The 5,000-nt window shown below is 54.6% G+C and overlaps 1 non-coding gene across 1 annotated transcript in view; it reads left to right on the top strand.

The window, feature by feature from the left end:
• Positions 1–3,385: 3,385 nt before the first annotated feature.
• Positions 3,386–5,000, top strand: part of LOC126197166 (small subunit ribosomal RNA) — a 1,909-nt gene continuing 294 nt past the window's right edge. Inside the window, exon 1 of the ribosomal RNA XR_007539559.1 lies at positions 3,386–5,000. This exon is cut by the window's right edge and continues 294 nt beyond it. This is a non-coding gene — a ribosomal RNA (small subunit ribosomal RNA).

Genomic DNA, 5,000 nt, shown 5'->3' with positions numbered 1-5,000 from the left:
GCGCACAGTACCCGTTTCCCGACCCCACCCACAAAGCCTGCATCCACTGTCCACCACAAGAGCACCAACGCCAGTCCCTGCGCCGCACGACGTCGTCCACCGACAATCACGCCACCCGCCCCCGTACGTGCCTCACGTCACCTGCCCAAATTGCAACTCCAGCGGATGAACGGCGGACTTTTCTCGCAGTCGTAAGTTGCAATCCACCCCTATATCATCCGGTTCATGAAGCGTTTTATCCAAGATGCGAAATTCCCGCTGTCCCTACACATGCTCTAAGTCTGTGCGCGATTGCGTGCTCACAGTACGGATTCCGATGCTGAGCGATCAGCTAGGAAGCGCCCCAACCATGTCGGTCCCCATGGGCGTTGCACTCGCAGTCGCAAAGACTCTGGCAATGGCTAAAAGCGCTCCGCAATATATCACGCAGACGGGTAATGACGGTCCGAGCGCTCAGTGTGAGCAGAGCATTACTGAGCCCTGACCCACAAGCAGGTTGTAGCGTATCCCACCCGCAGACATGTGACGTTGTCACACGACCAGTTGTCACTAATCGACTCATTGCTGATAATCATATGCCATACACCGGGGAAAGCTGCCGCAAGGGGTAGCTACGTAGTGCAGTCGCACCTCTACTACTGTACAGAGATAGAACACCACGAGACTGCAACCAGATTAAACTGATACATGGCGCTGATAACTAATAGATGCAGAGCCATCGGAATATAGATGACATACGACATACAACTGTCCCTATACATGCTGACAGTCTGTGCACACAATGTGAACTACACGTCACCCAGACACCCTATCACACACTACTCTCTGGCTGTAACAGACACAGACACAATATCTAAGCACCACCATGGAACAACATCCAGTGCATCCTCTCCGCCACATTACACCATTCACACTATGATAACAAAACCAGGAGGTCCACCCCCAAAACAGAATATCTCACTCTTCCAACAACCATCATTACGCAGATAAGCCACAAACACCCACACATGTGCTACACAGGGGTGCAGCCAACACCACCACACTGGCGTGTCTCACAGCATATAAGCAATGGCAGGAATGAAAGACACAGGTCTGCCACTCCCTTGCCACACCCACGGAACCGGCGCACCACCTCCCCTGAGCCAAAGGTGCATCCTGACGTGACACATCTCGGGGTGCCTCAGGCGTCCACTTACCATCATCACTATGAACGAACCTCGTCCCCTCCCCCCCTCATACACCATCCCTTAACCTAACCCATGTTGCGCCTTAACCTAGCCTATGTTGCGCCTTAACCTAGCCTATGTTGCGCCTTAACCTAGCCTATGTTGCGCCTTAACCTAGCCTATGTTGCGCCTTAACCTAGCCTATGTTGCGCCTTAACCTAGCCTATGTTGCGCCTTAACCTAGCCTATGTTGCGCCTTAACCTAGCCTATGTTGCGCCTTAACCTAGCCTATGTTGCGCCTTAACCTAGCCTATGTTGCGCCTTAACCTAGCCTATGTTGCGCCTTAACCTAGCCTATGTTGCGCCTTAACCTAGCCTATGTTGCGCCTTAACCTAGCCTATGTTGCGCCTTAACCTAGCCTATGTTGCGCCTTAACCTAGCCTATGTTGCGCCTTAACCTAGCCTATGTTGCGCCTTAACCTAACCTATGTTGCGCCTTAACCTAACCTATGTTGCGCCTTAACCTAACCTATGTTGCGCCTTAACCTAACCTATGTTGCGCCTTAACCTAACCTATGTTGCGCCTTAACCTAACCTATGTTGCGCCTTAACCTAACCTATGTTGCGCCTTAACCTAACCTATGTTGCGCCTTAACCTAACCTATGTTGGGCCCTAACCTAACCTACGTTGGGCCCTAACCTAACCTACGTTGGGCCCTAACCTAACCTACGTTGGGCCCTAACCTAACCTACGTTGGGCCCTAACCTAACCTACGTTGGGCCCTAACCTAACCTACGTTGGGCCCTAACCTAACCTACGTTGGGCCCTAACCTAACCTGTAATTGTTATATGAATTGAAACATTCATGTAGCGTTGCCTAATCGCAACCCTCTCAACATAGGTCAGTGCTCGCACTCTCTGGTGTCCTGCGTATTGATTCATGTTACGGTGCGTACCCTCACAACATCTAGCGAGTGGTGCGTACGTTCCACATGGTCCCGCTATCCACTGTAATGTGTACTGCTGTAAGACTTATATCGCTCCCCTGTCGCCTCTAGTTCGTCAGGCGGGAGTTTGCGTGTTCAATGAGCTTCGCAGCTGTGCAATGGCATTCGCATACGTACGCGGGCCACCTTCCACGTGTTCTCTCGTGCATACGTCGCAGCATGTATGTGGGCTGATGTGGCGTGTCGTGACGCATATCATCCAGGCATGCAAGACCCACTGAATTTGCAAATGTAGATGGACGTCTACGTTTGCTGCCCAAGTTACGCAAATGAACTGGAAATCCGTTGTTGCGCGGTTGTATACGCTGGAGGTGAATCATTGATTGCGACAATCGGTACAGGTATTAACTGGTTGCTTCAGCGACACCCGTCATACCCACGAACGTGAGTGGGCATGTGGGTATGAAGCGATACGCGGCGGTGGCTGGGTGGGACCGTCCCCGGCCGGTGAGGGGGGAGCGCCCGGCGTGCTGGCCGCGCGCTGCGTGGGTGCACGCGCTACAGCCGGCTGGTGGGGGCGCCCAGTGGCAGGCGCGCCGGCCGACGGACGCGGCAGGCGGCGCAGCTGCGCGCCGGCGCACCCAACGCGCGGCGCCGTGCGGCCAAAGTGGGTCCTCGCGGGCCCGGTGCGAAGCGCGGTGGACATCTGCAGTGTGCTGGTCCGATTGAGGACTGTGTGCGTTGAGGATGCGCCGCCGCCCGGCACTCGGCGCCGCGACGCCGTCTGCTGCTCGGTCGCCCCCGCGGTTCTCGCAGGTGGTTTGTATCGCAGCTGTGCGGATGTGTTGGCGCGTGCGCTGTGCTGGGAGAGTTCGCTTTGGCACCCAAGTGGGGCTCTGCCCCTCTGTGGCGCTGGCGTTGGAGCTGCCCGGCCACTGTTTGTGGCCGCGTGTTGTCTCCCGCCGGCAACACCACGACAGCACGCTCCCGGGCCTCTGTCGGCAGCGGCAAGCTCAGTTGGGAGCACGGGTGGTCGCACTGAAAGCGTCTACTCGCCTATCTCCGGGCGATTGCGCCTCTCTCGAACCCGACCAAGTACTTAGGACGGCGCTGCGCGCCGCCGGGACCTGAGAGGGTTTCGAGGTGTATCGTGCAGGGGAGCCCAGCCTCCTCCTGTTTGCGGAATAATTGAGCGGACGCTTGCGTGTTCGCGCGGGCCTCCGGGACACACTCCCGGGCGGCCGGCTGCTCAGCTCTAGTTGACGCAGCTCCCTGGTTGATCCTGCCAGTAGTCATATGCTTGTCTCAAAGATTAAGCCATGCATGTCTCAGTACAAGCCGCATTAAGGTGAAACCGCGAATGGCTCATTAAATCAGTTATGGTTCCTTAGATCGTACCCACGTTACTTGGATAACTGTGGTAATTCTAGAGCTAATACATGCAAACAGAGTCCCGACCAGAGATGGAAGGGACGCTTTTATTAGATCAAAACCAATCGGTCGGCTCGTCCGGTCCGTTTGCCTTGGTGACTCTGAATAACTTTGGGCTGATCGCACGGTCCTCGTACCGGCGACGCATCTTTCAAATGTCTGCCTTATCAACTGTCGATGGTAGGTTCTGCGCCTACCATGGTTGTAACGGGTAACGGGGAATCAGGGTTCGATTCCGGAGAGGGAGCCTGAGAAACGGCTACCACATCCAAGGAAGGCAGCAGGCGCGCAAATTACCCACTCCCGGCACGGGGAGGTAGTGACGAAAAATAACGATACGGGACTCATCCGAGGCCCCGTAATCGGAATGAGTACACTTTAAATCCTTTAACGAGTATCTATTGGAGGGCAAGTCTGGTGCCAGCAGCCGCGGTAATTCCAGCTCCAATAGCGTATATTAAAGTTGTTGCGGTTAAAAAGCTCGTAGTTGGATTTGTGTCCCACGCTGTTGGTTCACCGCCCGTCGGTGTTTAACTGGCATGTATCGTGGGACGTCCTGCCGGTGGGGCGAGCCGAAGGCGTGCGACCGCCTCGTGCGTGCTCGTGCGTCCCGAGGCGGACCCCGTTGAAATCCTACCAGGGTGCTCTTTATTGAGTGTCTCGGTGGGCCGGCACGTTTACTTTGAACAAATTAGAGTGCTTAAAGCAGGCAAGCCCGCCTGAATACTGTGTGCATGGAATAATGGAATAGGACCTCGGTTCTATTTTGTTGGTTTTCGGAACCCGAGGTAATGATTAATAGGGACAGGCGGGGGCATTCGTATTGCGACGTTAGAGGTGAAATTCTTGGATCGTCGCAAGACGAACAGAAGCGAAAGCATTTGCCAAGTATGTTTTCATTAATCAAGAACGAAAGTTAGAGGTTCGAAGGCGATCAGATACCGCCCTAGTTCTAACCATAAACGATGCCAGCCAGCGATCCGCCGCAGTTCCTCCGATGACTCGGCGGGCAGCCTCCGGGAAACCAAAGCTTTTGGGTTCCGGGGGAAGTATGGTTGCAAAGCTGAAACTTAAAGGAATTGACGGAAGGGCACCACCAGGAGTGGAGCCTGCGGCTTAATTTGACTCAACACGGGAAACCTCACCAGGCCCGGACACCGGAAGGATTGACAGATTGATAGCTCTTTCTTGATTCGGTGGGTGGTGGTGCATGGCCGTTCTTAGTTGGTGGAGCGATTTGTCTGGTTAATTCCGATAACGAACGAGACTCTAGCCTGCTAACTAGTCGCGTGACATCCTTCGTGCTGTCAGCGATTACTTTTCTTCTTAGAGGGACAGGCGGCTTCTAGCCGCACGAGATTGAGCAATAACAGGTCTGTGATGCCCTTAGATGTTCTGGGCCGCACGCGCGCTACACTGAAGGAATCAGCGTGTCTTCCTAGGCCGAAAGGTC

Source organism: Schistocerca nitens, chromosome 7, assembly GCF_023898315.1.
Source record: "Schistocerca nitens isolate TAMUIC-IGC-003100 chromosome 7, iqSchNite1.1, whole genome shotgun sequence".
In the NCBI taxonomy this organism is placed as follows: domain Eukaryota; kingdom Metazoa; phylum Arthropoda; class Insecta; order Orthoptera; family Acrididae; genus Schistocerca; species Schistocerca nitens.
Note: the sequence above shows the minus strand (reverse complement) of the source record. Positions and strands in the feature narration are given on the sequence as shown.